This window comes from Orbicella faveolata, unplaced genomic scaffold, assembly GCF_042242905.1.
Source record: "Orbicella faveolata isolate gen_17 unplaced genomic scaffold, um_ofav_v1 contig_14, whole genome shotgun sequence".
NCBI classification, from domain to species: Eukaryota; Metazoa; Cnidaria; class Anthozoa; order Scleractinia; family Merulinidae; genus Orbicella; species Orbicella faveolata.
Window position 1 is genome coordinate 10,317,501 of NW_028301541.1, and position 13,833 is coordinate 10,331,333.

General features: G+C 37.5%; 1 long non-coding RNA gene across 2 annotated transcripts; it reads right to left on the minus strand.

The window, feature by feature from the left end:
- Window positions 1-5,125: 5,125 nt before the first annotated feature.
- LOC110041392 (uncharacterized) lies at window positions 5,126-9,203 on the minus strand. 2 transcript variants are annotated; one of them, XR_002295757.2, is made up of 3 exons: window positions 9,110-9,203; window positions 6,106-6,313; window positions 5,126-5,334 (listed from the first exon to the last, which is right to left on the minus strand). It is a non-coding gene; the product is annotated as an uncharacterized LOC110041392 (long non-coding RNA). The 2 variants fall into 2 exon arrangements; XR_002295758.2 differs by having other exon boundaries at window positions 9,114-9,202.
- Between the last annotated feature and the right edge of the window lie 4,630 nt (window positions 9,204-13,833).

Genomic DNA, 13,833 nt, shown 5'->3' on the forward strand with positions numbered 1-13,833 from the left:
TAAGCTCTCTAAATATTAGCTCTGGAGTGACAAAGTTTGAAATATTCCGTGAACATGTTGGTTACTTGCATTTTGTATTATTACGCCGGGTCCGGCTGTTTGATTAACTGTTGCAAGTTATGCTGCTTCTTATCACGGGTGTCACATTTATCTTTGTCCGACTTCGCCAGAGATAGCTGTAGCTTTCTTTGTTGAAAGCTATGAGTCTGTCTTAGAGAGACGTTCTTATGTTTCTTGCCATTTCATCGAGCTTTTTGTCCTTCCAGTTTGTTCGTTCTGGAACTGCAAATGTAGATGTTCACGCTCAAGTCTGTGGACGGTTTTACGTGTTGTTTATGATATTGTGTGGTTTTGTTCAGGCAAAAGCTCTGAATTTAGGAGTTTTTCCTATGATTGTTCATCCAGCTCCACGTTGTGGTTGTCATTACTTTTATTTGCGATGTTGTCAGGTTTTCTTGAGACTGTTAATAGTCCCTCTTTTGTTAGGAGGCTTGAGCCTTGTAGATCAGGCAATACCGCGGTTTCGATCCTTCTGGATCTCATCAGTTGCCGATAACAGGGAGTGGTAGAGACCAATGCTCGGTAACACTCCGCACCTGGCATATTTGTTTGGTATTATATACTCGCTCGGTGGATCGAGAATTCTTGATTGTGATTGGTAGTTTTGCCACCAGCGAATGGTCAGCATAAAGTATTCGATCCTATTGTACACAGCTTGACACTGTGTTTTCTATGATGGCTATAATGCTTATTTTCTCTAGCATGTGTGATTAGATTCCACACTCTTTCAGTCCAATGGGCTTGCTTTTAAGCAGGGCGAAGAATTTGCCCACAGTTTTAATGTAAAACAGATCAAATGTATAGAAGCTAAGTTGACGAAGGTCACGCAGGACATGGAAGCACTAGAAAATAAGAAGAGCAATTATAACAGCATATTCAAGGGCATACTCAAACAGCACATCAACAAAAGGAGAAGGAAAAAAGAAAACCGCAGAAAGTCAAATGAAAGAAAGAGGAAGCGGGCTGAAAACAACGTCCAACGAGTTTCTGGAATCTGTGTTGGAAACCCGCTAGGAAATGATCTTCCACAATGCCTTGTGTACCCTCCTAGAACGGCCGTCCCGGAAGAGTGTATTAAAGTTTAGGATGTTGCCACGTCGTTATTTAGAAGAGATGGGCCATACATCGCACAGCTCTTGGAAGGGAATTATTTCACCAATGCTGCAAGAAGTAGAATCACCACCAACCTTGAGCATGAAGTCAGAGATTATATTTACACCTTCATGTACCCTGAAGAGTACACTCTGACGGAAAGCATTGCTGCTTCTTGCAGCATTGCTGAAAGAGACTCCCATAGCAGCACAAGCGGCGACGAAGAACTCGACGACAGCGAAGATGAAGATAAGTGCCAGTGAAAGTTGCATTTGAAAATAACAGTGTTAAATACTTCTTTTCAGTAGCTACAAATGCTTTTTGTCGCCAAACGTTTCTTTAAAGCAGAAGGAAAGTTTGTAATAAATTTGTATCCTGCCTTCTATGTTTATTTTATAGCAGTTTTTTGATATTCAAATATTATGCCATTTTAAAGTTTTACTAAAATATTTAACGTGACCCCCCTTTTTCCCTTATTTTTTTTGGGATGGCCCCCCTCGAAAGCCATTTTTTTTTCGCATGCCCCCCCCCAAATCCCACCAGCCCCCCCCTACCTTATAAAAAATGAACTGTCCCTTAGCTGTCAAATTTACGGCGATTTTGGATTGTGAAACTATAGGCCGTCACAAGAGTCAAGTCGTCTTACGCAGATTTCCACAGGACTTTGCCCTCTAACCAAGGCCATTTCTGAGGTATGATTTAAATTATTCCTTACATGTGTGATACACAATGTCAAAGAATGATTTGTGTAGTGAAATATGTCGAATTATGTTCATAAAGATGACTGCAAAATCGAACTTAAATTTTCAGCTTGCTCCACTAAGAGTGGCACGATTAGTCAAAATACCCTTTATAGTTTTTCATCTAGCGCGCTTAATTTTCACGGGCCAAACTAGCCATTTAGATGTGGTATACCCATAACATAGCTATTTCTTTACAACCTTTTATTTGTCAAGAGATTTGTATACTAGAAGAGTTATGACCCTCTAAAATCAGTTGAAATTTTACATGTAAATTAAATTGCCATAGTTGTATTTTTCAAACGGCCGAGAAGTAGACAAAACGTATTTACTTCAAGATGACTGTTAGCTCAGAAAAATGATCAAAGTGCAAATTACAAACTGTGTGAATATGAAATCCAGGCAAGTTCCCTTCTTTCTGTACTGGCCTGTTGAAAATGTGCAATTTTTCATAAATTCCATCGGCCATTTTGGTTGATTGTGTGGTATTTCGAACTTTCCTAGATTTCACAAAAATGTGAACTCGCTGGAACTTTGAGAGTATATTTCTGAAAATAGTTCACCAAAAAGGTCTTTTTGACGCAATAAAAGAAAATCCGAATTTTCCGACCTGTCGTCGGATTCTCCATATTTACAGGCAATGCCTCTTAAAGCCATTGTTTTGACAGAGATGATTGTATTGCTTATGACATTTTATAGGTGTGAGTGAACCGAGAGTAAAAACGAAAACCGAAGTATGTAGCTTTTAAAACATAATACTAAAATGCGCAACACTATAAAGCCTATGGAGCCACCTTAATAGTGTCAAATATTTAGACAAGGGGTAATTTTCACGAGCGACTCTTTTTGGAAGCCTGGTAACCAATAAAAGACCCGTATTCCATGTCATGTCTGAAATATAAACAACCTTTAGCACGGGGGTTACTTTCACGTGGTGTCTTTTTAAATCTCGTGTAACACAAAGCTTGCCGAACCTATACCTAAAAATAACAACTAAAAATAGTCTGCGTCGACACAATGAAGAATTTTCTCTCCTATCGGTTAGAATCAGGAGCCATAATCGGGGACGGAGACCGTAAGCGCGCGCCATTTCTAGTATTGGGGTTGTCCCCATGACATGGGACAATAATTCTATTTTTAGAACAAATTGCGCCATCGCCTGCAGCACACGCGCGTACATGCTGCGAGGATTTTTGCGGATGTCGCGCGGGGGAAATGGCGTCCGAAATTCCCGAAAATTTTCATGGTTTTGGCCCACAACTCAACGCGTTCACGTCTGTTGGAATTTTGCTTAAATATTTTCGTCGTAAGCTGCTCCAGTTTGAGTGAAGTAAGACAGTGTCGAATTTAGGCATGTTCCGCTGTAAGCTTATATATATCGCTGATCAAGTTGTGTTCCGACGGATACTTCTTTTGCATGAGCTGTACATTACTCCACTTTAAATTTCACATATGTTGAAGATTAACAGCTTTTCCACTACACAGCAAAAAACTAGTTGGATATATTTAGATTTAGTAGAGCTTCAGGGCTTCATAGTTTCCTAGCTCCTCTTGCCACACGCTTGCGAGGAATTTGTCAGTCTATCGCGACCGAAAAGTAAAACAAAATAATTGCTAGTTTGAGTTTCGCTTGAATTTTAAGCAACGCTTGATGTTTCATCAAGGCCCAATAACTTTACCTCCGTAGATACTGCTCAGTTTTATTCGTGTAAAAATCAAGTAAATTCTCTGTTGTCAATGAATGAGAGCGCCCGCCGATGCGTGTTTTCAGTACAGTCAGTAAACATGACAAATTGTACTTCCGCCGCACTTTCGTGTGAAAGCGTACATCGAACTCAAACAATAACTCTATAGTTTTTAAATATGTTTAAGATTGATAAATGTTTGAGAACATATTAAAGCTAAGCTGAAAATGTGTGAATAAAGCAGAAATAATCAGCAAAGTTACGATGACGCTTTCTTTAATCAACTTGGAATAACGATTTCGAGTTTGTTGATCGAGCTATCAAAACTCCTTGTCTATTTTCATTTTCGCAGTGTAAAACTTCACTATGCTTATGTTGAAGAAACACACATGATGTTAGTAGCCTTTTTTGCGTTCGTGAAATTTGTTACAGTATCTCAGCACAAAAGATAACGAAAGAAATCTTTGTCAAGATTTGTTGACAATTGAAAACAACGACTCGGACTTGAAAGTGCACGAGCTGCACTATGCAAATGAGCTAACTGCACGCGTCAGACTTTCCTTTCAAAACCTTTTGCAAACTCACCAAACAAGCAGAAACAATAAGAAACCGTCAAAACAGGTTTTGGTTATGATGAACCATTGTCTGAGAAACTCACAAATTAACTCGATACCAGAGTAGAGAGTTTTCTTGCTATATTCTTAAGTCAGAACAAACGCAAAAACATACGCGTAAGCTTACAACTAGCGTGAGCAGATCTTATTATTCATTCCCAGCGCGAGATTGAAGTCTTGTTTTCGACCCTGAAAAACCCACCTTTTCCGTTAGCTCAGATCAGAAAACTACATATAAGCATCCTGGTTCGTATTCCATGCCTTATTCCCTGCCATCGCTGTGTAAAATACGCAAGAGAATCTCTCAACTCTCACCATTTGTTCACGCAACGTGACAACATCCACGCGAGAGTCCCAGACATGTGCGTGAATCCGCGCGGATATATGACGTCAGGATGGCGCAATTTGTTCTAAAAATAGAAAAATTGTCCCATATCATAGGTGCGCGCGAATCCCGAGACTTACGGTCTCCGTCCCCGATTATGGCTCCTGTTAGAATATCATTTATTCGTAATTCTACATTCGACTGGTAAGATATAACTAAACAATGCAATAGCCCATCTCCAAAAAAGTGCTATTTGCTTAATTAGATCTCAACTTTTTCAAATCTTTAGGTAACACGGGTAAAAGAACCTTCTACGGAGGTACATAGACTTTGATTTACAGTCATTTGGTTAGAACCATTGTTTAGAGGAAATAGAAAAAAGATGAGAGGAGAGGAAAGGAAAGACGAAAATAGAGGAGAGGGCGGGGCAAGGGCAGGAGGAGGACACACGGGAAGAGAGGAGAAGGGAATAGAGCTCAGATGAGAAGGGAGGGGAGGAAAGGAAAATATTAACAATAAATAAACGAAATCGCATCGAAGAAGAATAAAAACGAAAGAAATTAAAAGTAAAGAAACGACTAAGATTTACTCAGGAACAAAATCCAAGAGTTATGATGTAAGACGTTTAATTTACGTTCATTTTGTTAACAATTCATTAAGCAATCGGCTTATGTTTATTACAACAGTTATCAGTTAATAAGTATACTTAAATGAAAATAGTTTCAGCAAGAAATTAATACTTTTATCTAATTACAACGAGGTTCTTGTTCAGTTTCGCTTCAAGGCGATGTCTTCTCTTTCGTGCTTCATGCCATAACCTGCAAAAAAAGATAAAGTCATGATTTAATTTTTTGCAGCAAAATTCCAGCATTTTCTTTATTCTTTAAACTAGCCGGTTTGATGATCTAAACTGCCTGAGCCAAATATTTTTGGATCATACTACATGTGGGGTAGTACTGCATAACTTGAAGCTTGTTAACTGGGCTGAGATAAAGTATTGGGAAAACACCAAGTCGGAATTAAATGGCTATGAACTAAACCCCATGGCCACTTTAATAGAATAATGGCTTTTCAATCTTCAATGAAATTTCTCCCCAGCTAGTCAATGAAGCGAATGACACAAAAAAACTTAGATTTTGTTATTTTCTAATTTGATTTAATTTTCTAATTTAGTCCCATAACCCCTTGGCGGGTGCCCGAATGTTGTCGAGCAATCAAAAACGCAACTCCTAATCGTAGGTATTTCCTTTTTTATCAGTAAATGCCAATCAGCAGTGAAAGAACGTCCTCAAAATTACAGCTCCTGCACAGATATGTAATTACGGTAACGAAAATGACTTGGGAAAAAGAACCAGTGTTTCTTTCTTCCGGTGCCGTCGTTCGTGTTGGTATAACTTAAAGGAAGGATATATTAAAATTAAATAACTCAAGCCTAGAAGTTTGCAGTAAACGTTACGGCTAGCGAAAGAGTGCAAAGTACACGTCGTCTGCCGGCGTAGCGGTTTGTTTGTTTGTCTAATGTTGTTTTTGTTGTTGCTGTTTTGCACACTCCGTCCCACAACTCTCTTCACCGTGTAATATCTGCTAACCTTTCTTAAATAGCACCTGTGGGGGCGGCGCTGCGACTCTGTCATAGAAGTCTTCGATAGGCTGCTGAGGTTCTCTTTCTTTATTGTAGATCATTTCTCTTCCGGCTCTGATGAATGAATCACCTTTCTGCACAACCGCGCCCATAACAAGCAAGATAGCGAATGCTGTTACAATGCCGTTTTTCATGATAAATAATTTTTTGTTTCTCTAGGGAAAAAATGGAAATAAAAGTACGCATTGTTATTGATATAAACCTGAAGACTGATATCAAGCCATAATTTTCAAAACCTGTTCACGTTTCAAGGCACAATACTGCCAGAAGTACTAAGGAGGGTGAGTCATGTAGAGTCAAAAGGAAGTTAAGCAACCACGACGGCGACGGTGAGGACATCTTCGGTTGAAAAAAAATATATATTTAACCTACGAATCCTGCGATAATCTTGCGTCACTCAGTTTGTCTATGGCTATCAGAGCTATCTAAAAGCTGAATATGTAAGCCAGCGTTGAATTCGAAAAATGAATTTAAAAATTGGCCATCATGGCTGCCTTTCTCTAGACTACGCAGAATTTGGATATCGATATGATATATATGCAAGTAGGCTAATGCCAGCCTTCAAATAACTAGATAGAAACCTTATATAGATATAGAAACTTTATCAATGTGTCAATGGCTAGTATCCTGGGAAAGTATAATAAGTACAGTTTTTGGTACTGATGCGATGCCTTTAAGGGTAAATCTTGCCATCATAACTATCTAAGATAGAATATAAGGTGGTTGAGGGGTATCTAGATCATGTCCACGGAAAATATAAAAGTATTTTTCATAATTCACATGAAAGAAAAGAAATATTTCAAGGATTACCAAAAGCAGTGAAATGTTTTCCACAGGTAGAGGTAAAAGAAAGGAAAACCCCATTCTACTGAAGACGAATACAGAAGGATCGAAGAGATTTCCTTACACGACAAGGCAATGTTTATTACGTAATGAAGGGTGTCAAAATTAATAGAAAACATAGTCAAAACTTGAAGGCTTCACGAAGAATTGAAGGTTTATTTCTCATTTTACCGAAAATTGTTTCAAAAAAACTCATGGCTCACGATTACTAACGAAATCACAATTCACGAGAAAAAAGTACCAATTCCCAGGAAAAAAATAGGCCTTTACGAATCACGAAAATAGCTCTTACCATCCTTAGAATAAAACAGAACTGAACACAGTGTTTTTTTTCTTGATGACAGATCTAGTATCGAATATTAAACAATTTTAAGGTACATTGTATCTTCGGCGATGGTAACTTATTGTTAAAGCATGGGCTGAATTTAAAGTGATGCCGAAAAATCTCAGCGATGAAGTATAAGAAAAAAGAAACATCTATTATAATAAACTAAAGAGAGAAAATAATTTTATAGAAAACATTTCCAAGCGTGCGCTTTTTTGTGTTTTTGCTTTTTTTGTCATTTGAGAATACACGTATTTGGTATTGCCACAGAGGAAGCAGTTGTTTGTTGTTATCGGGCCCTAAGAACCGATTATTTATTTTCAGTTCCAAGTCAATATTCCAGCTGTTTTCATGTAAGGATATATCGTCCTAATTTTTGCTTTCTTCTGTCGGAAGAACGTTTTTTCAAAGCTCTTTTGTTGCAGGTCTCAAAAGTGCTAAATTATACGAGTAAACGATAACATTTCAACCAATGAAGATCTTATACCAGAAATTAGGTATAATTACGGGATTATCATTCAACATCCAGACCAAAACCGTAATTCAGTCGAGAATTGTTCTCGACATTGACCAATTTTAGCTCTGGATTCAGAACTGAATGTTGTTTTTAATTCCATGAGTCTTAAAGCGCTTATAGCAAATTGCTAACAGTATGCCATTGTTTTTGTTTTAAAGAAATTAAAATGATCACTTTCCAAATTACGTAGCCACGAGACTAAGATATTTATTTTCTCATCTTATCATATTGTTCTTTCTGAGATTTCCCATGGATGGTTCAGATTCCAATCTGACGGCCTTGGTGTCCAGATTGAAAATGATTTAAATGATCAGTTTAATCTCGGATTACATGCGGTGCAACACAATACAATTTGTTTTTCCATGGCAATAACACGGTGCACTGAAATGAAAACGAAACTTTGGAATCAACTTAATTCTGAATTTAAGTATTGCTTTGGACCAAAGTTTGTTTCGCAACGTTTCCGGAGTGTAATCTAATTCTAAGAAGGATAATTGTCCTTCTTTTCGCCAATTTAGGGACCAATATTGCCTATAATAAGAACGAACTGTGTCTGAAGAACAAAAAACCTAGCTATTTGATCATGACAATCTTAGTCCATTGCTGGGAAGAACATTTACTTATTTAATTCCCCCGTGTGCGTTTTTTAATACCGTTAAATAAAATACAAATGTGAGGTGAGAAATATGCATCAAAGTGGCGATGACTTGTTCGAACCAGCCTTTCTACGAACTTCAAAGGCTGTATTTTAGAAATTAGTTTACTAGTGCAAATATAATCTGCAAATGTTCTTGATCATGAAGAAAAAATAGCCCAAGAGCTTACGCGAGAGAAACTTAAAATAACGCGCAAGGAAATTATAATGAAGAAAATCTGGGTATGAAAATGGACGTTAGGTTTCTATTTTCAGTGTTGTTCTATGGCTAAGCCGTTTTAAGAGAGGACAATTCTAGGAAAACATTTAAAAATGAAAAGTTCTAAATAACGTAAACTTTGACTTCAAGTGTCAAACCTAAATAACGTTGCAGAACATTTAAATAATATTCAGGCATTTTAACACGAACTTGAATATGTTGTTAGGGTGCAGTTTATAGTTTACCGACAACAGCCCAGCGCAATACCACAAATTGGAGTCCCTATTAATTTCAAGAATGTGTAGATTCGACCATTTCAAATATTTATTACAAAAAGATTGAACCGTTATTATTTACATTCTGTTAAAGTTCACTTGTGTCAAAGACAAGTGGTCAGTTTAAAGGAACTTACCTACTTTTTTTCTGTGCTCCCGAGCAGCTTGTTCAACGAGCTGTCTTTAGTTAATAACACTAAGATGAGATGCCAGGGTTGTTAATTTATAGACAGATACTATTCATAACACTGAATCAAGAGAACGGATGTATTAACGTAGGATTATTACTTAGATCGATAAGGAAACAAAAGGTCCCTGATTTCAGTTCGAGCTAAGGAAACGAATTTGTCACAGATCAATGCAATTTCTTTCCGAAAGCGTGAGAAAAATCCTTCACACACCGAAATTGGAAGACAAATTTTGTGTGCTTTCAATTATTATCTGTCATTTTCTCACCTTAGCCAAGAAAGTCGCTATCAATATGCGATTTAAAGAGGAGACAACTACTTCAGTTCTGTGCGATAAAATCAAAAACAAATTACAATTAGAGATTTTGAAAGTACTTTGAAAACCTCTTGCTCTTTATAATGCCAGACGAAAAAAAAAATCCTGTCAAAGACGAAGTCTCGTTTAAAAAGAATGTAAATATTTCGGCGTTTTTCAAGTCGAACGAATGAACGATTACACTTCTACAACTTGCACCGGAACGTACACACGTATGAATATATTAAAAGTTAATCCAATTATTTTAAAGGCAAATGGCTACAGAAGAAATTTTCTCAGAGATAAGATTAGCTAAGACTCAAGGAAACCACATATCATTCAAAGGATGAAGCAAAATTCAAAACTCGCTAATAAGTTAGTTTAGAACAATACAGTATGTTCCGGCATAGAGAAGTAGTTTCGTTATCTAAGTAATGTTTATCTTTCGTTTGAGGAAGCTCCTTAACTTCCTTGTGGTTTTCATGTCAAGTGTTTTAACCTGCGTCAAATAATTTAGCATATTTGACGGCTCAGTTTTTTCAAAGCGGTAAGTCTTTCAAGAATATTGACCTAAACCTTTTCAGTTTGTATAGCCAATGGAAAAGTTTTTTCAGAGTAAATAAAATGCTCCGTTCTTCCTTTTATGCTATTTTTCTATAATTGCATTTGCTATTTCAACTTAGTGAAAATAAAGAATACAATTATTCGATGCAAATAACATTTATCTCTCGTAAATTTTTTGTTTTGTTTTGTTAATTTACGAGTTTTCTGTTAATAGCCCAAATAAAACAGCGGTAAAACATACCATTCTTACTACTGTTTTGATGATCTAAAGCATGGCTAACAACTAGAAACGATATTTATGATAAAACAATTATTCGTTTTTTAAAAAAAGACAAGTATTCTTTTGCTTCGCGTTGAAAATAGGACATTTTATCACATAGACACGGGTGTTTTACTGGAAAATACCCCACTCGTAAAATTCACACGAAGCCACATCCGCAACTCGAGTGGCGTATTTTCCATATCCTCACTAGTAAAGATATCGATGATTTCACTGATATCAAGTTTGTCTCTCAAATTGTACTCAAATTCGCTGGTGTATCATCGAAATATCTTCGAGTCTTCCTCGAAAGTCTTCGGCGTTCTTCGGAAAGTAGTCGGAAATCTTCAAAAAATCGTCAAAAACGCCGTCATCAGTATGTCTAAATAATAAAAAGAACATTACACGTTGCGCTCACTCGTGAGATATTGTTCTTGTCACGGGAACATAAAATCCATATCTTCTTGCCACCGTGTAATATCCTCTATATAAGATGAATGTTGATGTATAACAAATAATTATAGCCCACAAGCAGACTCTCTTGAGAGATCCTAGTGAAAACATAATGAAAGCAAAAAAAGCAACTTGTAGTGGGGTGCATGGTCACTTGCTAACAAAACCTGAACGAAATGGTAAACTAAGTTTTTATCTCGCTCTTGAGAAAAAAGTGAACCATTTCTCAAGCGAGCTAGTAGTTTCATTTCATTATGTAAGGTGTTTTCTCTTTTCCTTCTCAAACTCATTAATAATTCATCAAGTTAAAACAAAGATTATCACAACCGTGAAGGTTTGGATACCCGGTCTTAATTTGCGCAGATTTTGACGATTTTACTTCTCCGTTTACTCCTTATTTTTTGTTTCGATTGAGGAGATATATCAGACACTCGAGACAGTGTTTCATTGGCTATCCAAACACCTCGAATTTCGTCAAAAATAATTCGCTGTGCGTCGTATTTTCAACTCTCTTCTCGGTGTTTGGATATCCCGACTAAACACTGTCACTCGTATTTGATATATAACTTGAATTTTTCCTTCAAACAATCAATGAGCTAGCCACCTGACGTAACCAAGGTATGCCTTAGGAGAAAGCCTACCTTTCAAGTATGCACCCCGTGGTTAAGGGTGCTTTCTTAGCAAACGTCAAGACTCCTAGCCATGTGGTTTTCCTTTCGGCAAATTGTCTTTTACGTTCAAATGGTTTATCCATCCAAAATCTAAATAACTGCGATCTGAGATCAAGATTACTGTACAGCACCGCAAATGATCCCCGACCGCAAATGATCCCCAGACCGGAAATGATCCCAAAATTGGACCACAAATGATCCCGAACCGCAAATGATCCCCGATGTGGACCACAAATGATCCCGCCGAAATGGCCCGGAGTTTGTTTCCATGCTTTATTTATTCATTTTATTATCATCATCCAAACGATAAATGTAAAGAAAAGATACTTACAACGTAAACTGCAATTTAAATATAGTTCTCATGATAAATAATTCCATCTCATTTTCTCTTGACAATTCTTCTGAAAAATCACGGCGAAAAAAGGTCGTAAACAGCAACACCATTTCTCAGTTGGCTCGATCTACAACAATAATAGCTTAATGCTACCATAACGAAGACATAAACAACTTGTATACATTTGTGTTGATATCACCAGTAAGAGCGATCATGACATATTCATGCCCTTTAAGTCGTAAGCTAGAAAGTCCGCATCTCAACACTCCAAGCTGGTTTGGCTTCCGCGTCTGCAATTTACAGCCAGAAATTCCATACTGATGATATAAACGTGTACTGAATCTGGACAGGAGCGGTGATCGGTCAACTTGCATAGTATCTTGTTGAGCGAACTAACACTTACCTTTATTACCCGTGGGAAACATGCGGATAACCGAGAAACCGGATATCATTATGAACTAAAGTAGAATGGCAGCAGTTTTCGTATTAGATTTCCAGACCAAAGAAGTCTTGCTTCATAAGCAACCTCAACCTGATACATAGGTTACACCATCCGCTAAAATTTCGTGCTACCGATTTTCAAAATCGATAACAAGAGTACCCTTTGTATCAGAGGTTTTATTATTTCGCGTAATTAAACAAAACCGGAAACCGCACTTGACTTGAAAAGTCTCTAGCACCCAGGGTACGACCAACGTACAGGCGAGAAAACTAGACACGATTCAGTAATTTGAGATGCAAAATTTGAGTGACTGATCTGACTATGGTTATCCGTTCACAATTTTCGCTTCGGTTAAATTGTTATGAAATGTGATAGTTTTTATATAGGCAAAGCCGATTACAAGGCATTCCGCAGAACTTTTTCACACGGCAATCTATCTGAAGAACTATTTATCCTGAAAATTTTATCTATATGGAATATGGTCAGGTATGACTTGTTTCTCTTTAGGTTAAAAATTGCAACCTCGACCCGAGGAAGAAAATCCATGCCATTCTTTATTTTCCGGAGGGGATGATTTGCGGTTCGGGATCATTCGCGGTCCAATATGGGGATTATTTCCGGTCTGGCGATCATTTAATTAGCTGTCGGGGATGATTTGTGGTGCTGTACATTTACGTTATGCTCTAAACGTTCTTGAGTCTGTTTACTTAGTGATTGGAGGAAGGGGTTATCTAAGACTCGTCCTACCAGGCAAACTGAACTCTTCTTTTAAATTAATGTTAGTGGTTCTACTAGCGGCCTTTGTGGCAAGCAGGTGTTGAATTATGGAAATCTACGAGTTCCCAAATGTGCGCACGCGTGGGTGCAGATCGAGGCAATCTAAGACGAGAGATGGAAACCAAGAAAAGTTGGAATTATCAACTTCAAGCCAAAAGTGGATCTCAATAGCAGATTTCTACCATACCGTCATTTGACTACAACTACCAGAATTACTTTCGTTTCTTCTTTCCCTTTTTGCTCACGTCAAATGAAATATTTTTATTTTGTGCATTCAATATAGCCTATAAATTCCAGAACTCAGTGGAGAGGGGGAGAAGAGATTCTTCCCCTGGTCTGCAGGGGATAAATGCTACTAAAAAATCCCTGGTCGGTCGTTACTATTTTTTAAAACATCAGCTGACCAATGTACAAAGCGTAAATGTGTATTATAAAGGGTTTAAAGCGTGGTACACAGACGGATATAAGCGAGCAAGGAACTTTTACTCAAGATTAAAATCTTTCGGGTTAGGAATCGCACGACCAATACATAATGACTTCGTATACAAACAAACGCGGGTGTAGTTTATAAGTAGATCGAAGGATACCTTTGATGGCTGTGAGCCGAAGCCTTGATAAATGAATGCTGTCAATACTTCCATTTTCAAACCTGAAATATTTTGTATATACTCTGCACGGGTAATCGATCCCGAGTCAATGGTTACTTGTCCAAAATCAAGTTAAAGTGCCTTACGAAACTCACATGAGTCCTCAAAGCTAATTTATGAACGGTTATGAACGACCAGCTAAGACTTCTGATGCAATCACGAGTTGCTACACAGTAGCACTTTGATTCCTAAAAGTATATTCACGGCACGTAAATAGCAAAAGCTTATCGA